The sequence below is a fragment of the Nothoprocta perdicaria genome, unplaced genomic scaffold, assembly GCF_003342845.1.
Source record: "Nothoprocta perdicaria isolate Ctin4 unplaced genomic scaffold, notPer1 scaffold_353, whole genome shotgun sequence".
Classification (NCBI taxonomy): Eukaryota; Metazoa; Chordata; class Aves; order Tinamiformes; family Tinamidae; genus Nothoprocta; species Nothoprocta perdicaria.
This window is the reverse complement of record NW_020455592.1, coordinates 285,495-289,021: the sequence shown is the minus strand read 5'-3', so window position 1 is coordinate 289,021 and position 3,527 is coordinate 285,495.

The window sequence follows — 3,527 nt, the reverse complement described above, 5'->3', positions numbered from 1 at the left end:
TGGAGTGCCTGTACTTTCCAGGCAATTGCAGGTGGGATAGGAGCTAATGAAACATCTGCTTACTGTTGCAAAGTGTGGAGTTTTTGAGGCAGTGTTTGAAAGTGTGGGAATACTGGGGCTAAGCAGCAAAACTGAGCTCTTATTTGGAGGGTCAGGCACTTCCCCACTGCAGGTCACCGCAGAAAGCCACAGCCTGCCTGTCACAAATGGGAAGTGCCAGCATGTGACCAGGCAGTGAAAACACTGTTGCTGTTCTTGCCAAACTGCACTGGCTACAGCTCGCAAACTGGTTCCCCGCTGGGTCGCAGCAGCAGCGCTAGAGTGGAAACATTCCTGGGCTCTTTCCTGGAGCACCAAGCCAGCTGGTTACTCAACTTTCCTAACTTTCGTGCCACTACTTTTTCCTCGCCAGATGTTTCATGTGCTCCTGGTCAAGATTCAAATCTCTCCTGCGTGCAAGGTCTCTGCAAGGCCAGTCAGCTAGATAGATTGAATTCCCTGAAACAAGCCGGGTGAGGAAGTGTTTGCTCTTTAAGTAGAGCTAGGGCTCATGAAAAACAGAGGTGCCTGTAGAGACAGCCACACCTGTTAAAAACAAGGCTGTGCTGAACTGTAATCATGACGGCCTGTGTGGGTATGTTTGGAAAGCTGCCTGGTAAACACGAGTCCTGGGTCCCAGCCCTGTGCCCAGGAAGGGCACTGCAGCATTATCACCTTAATGTGAGCAATGCCTTTTAGTGAGAATGCTGATTGTTGTCTGCCAGTGAGACTTTGGAAACGTTGGAGCAGTGGTCTGTATTGCGCCTTAGAAATAAACTTCTTCAAAAGTGGTAGAATGGGCAGCTTCAGCCTTTTTCCATGGTCTTTACATCCTATTTTATGGAGATTTGGGTGGACTGTTTGCCAGTCAAAACTGAACTGCAGAGCCCCATCATCTCTATATGAGAAGAGGCACCCACATTTCGGTAACACCTGAGACTTCCAGCAGGATCATTGCCCTGCACTGGCATGTTTTGTCTGCCGTGGGCTGCCTCGGAGATGCTGGCTGTATTTTAACATTGTTGAAATTTAAGTGACTCACTTGACAGGTGGGTGAGTGAAACAGAGTCTGAACTCCCAGATCCCAAGACCTGCTCTTGGCTTGCAGGCCCGGAGTGAATGCTTGCGTTCTGAGTCACGGCCCTGTTTAGGTATGTTGCTTAGGATGTTTTGTGGCATTCAGCCTTTCCTATTCTCATCTTGCCTCAATGAAATAGACCATTTCCAGGTGAACCTATGAGCAAAAAGGCGTAGTAAGAGCGTTAATGCTTTGCAGAGGCCTGAAAACAGAGTTGTCAGAACTGGAAACTTCAAAGGCTGTGAATCTGCTCCATGTGTCTCAACATGAACTTAAAACTGCAGAAGAAATGCTGGAATCTGGTACTGGAGCATAAAAGGTAATTCCTGCCCTTTCAGAAGGAAATTATCAAATTATGTAGAATCGGGGACTAGCAAAACTTCCACATAGATTTAAGAGAAAATAAAAGCAGAAGGGTCTTGGCCAATAGTCAGCCTGGAGACCCTTGCTTCAGCACAGCTAGTGTGTGAGGCACTTGAGTGCCAAACATGTTTGTTCTTTGTGTTAAGACCTAAATGCCTCACATATGTTTTATTCTAAAATACTGGCAAAAAGGTGACCTATGGCAGAGCTCTGATATTTCTGGGAATCCTTTGGCTACCTCTGGAGGCTCCTGGCAATAAATAGCCGGCCACTTAGAGGCCTTGTTCTCCCTCCTGCTTGCTTCCCCAGCTTCCCTCTGTGCCGGGCACCGGCCCAGCTCACAGGGAAGTGTTACTGCAGCTGAAGAGCTGGAAGGCCGTGTACACCGCGTCTGAACATGCTGCATTTTGCTCCGCTGCATTGTGCCCTGTCAACCCTGCTACCACGGGTGTGTCTTCACAGAAGCGACAATGAGAAGCTGTAGCCAAGTGTTGCTTAGTCACGGATTATCTAGCACTATGTGCATAGAAACTGTTGTAATCATCCCTGTAAGAAGGGGTGTGGGGGGAAAGGTGCTCGGACCAAAGCCCTTCCAAAATCTAAATATGCAGCTTGAGCTTCTTATCTGTGTTCCCCAGCTGGACAAGCTCTGGTGGGATGAAGCAACTCGCCTAAGGTCTCAGAGTCTACAGAGGAGCTAGGATGGAGCTGAGGTCCCTTTGGCAAGTGCTTTAATCACAAGGCTGCCTATTCAGCTCTTCAGCACTACTTTAACAAGGTGTGATCTAGCTTACAACTTTAACAAGCCGTGACACTAGCCCGTCACCAGGGTAGGGCAGGTTTATGGTGCTGGAGCTGCGTGCTGAGCTCCTTCCACACACTTGCCAGGCCAGTCAGCACCCTGCAGAGCAGCTCGGCTGCTCTCATGTCTGTGACTGTGTAGGAAACCATGCAGGAGTGCCCCAGCTCTCCCGTGGAGAGAGAAACAAACACGAATTTAGGTCCCCACAGGGACAGGAGGCACTTGCAAAGCCTGTGTCCTCCACAGCAGGCAGTCATCACGCAGCTTTGCAGGTGACGCCCTGGAGCTCCCGGGAGTGTTCAGAGCAGGGCTTCCCGCAGGACAAGGCTGAAGCGCTCGGCACCCCTTCTGCTTGTCCTGCTGCAGACTTGTTCCCCATTCGGTACTATTTTCTAGATACAAAGATTGTGTAACAGGGAAATTGTCCTTGATTACCAGTAATTTTTTTTTTCTGGGAGCTTACACAATTTCCTGTGCAATGTGTTGTTGCTTTACACTCATGTAAAATTAATTTCAAACGTGTTTTCTGGTTTTGTGCTCTTTTGGACTATTCCAAAGAAAGGGACTGAATGTGTATGAAAAGCAGAGTCGCGCCAGTGTCACCTGAGGAGCAGCCTTCGCAGGAGCTGCTCTCCGGCCATGTCTTTCTGTGCACAAGGGCTCTTCCTTCCACCACATCTAGGGTGCTGCAGGGTCTGTGTTTTCACTCGCGGTCCCATCCCAGCACCAGTGGCCATGGGTTTGCAGGAACTGCTTTGGGACAAACCTTGCTCGACAGCAGCCCTGTCGGCCCCGGCTCAGGGAGTCCGGGGCTCCGCGAGCAGGTGCCCAGGAAGATGAGGGCAGTCTTTCCTCGTCGCGCGCATGCAGGTCTGCGCGGGGTGGCCCTGATGCTGCTTTCCAGGCGCTGTGGGCAGTAACGCGAGGGAGCAGCGGGCTGAGGCCGCCCGCGGGCCGCATCCATCGCATCCATCCCCCCCGGGGGGGGGGGGAGGAGGGCTGCGCCATCCCGCGGGGGCAGCTGGGAGCGCAGCGCCCTTCCCGCCGGAACGGGCTGCGCCCGGCGCGGGGGCTGCGGCCGCTTCCGCCTCGGCACGTGTCATGGCGGCGGCGAGTGTCACGTGAGCCAGCTCGGCGCTCGGCTGGCTTGGCCTGTGGCGGGCGGTGCGCGGCTCGGCGCTCGGCTGGCTCAGCCTGTCGAGGGCGGCGCGCAGCTCGGCGCTCGGCTGGCTCGGCCTGTCGCGG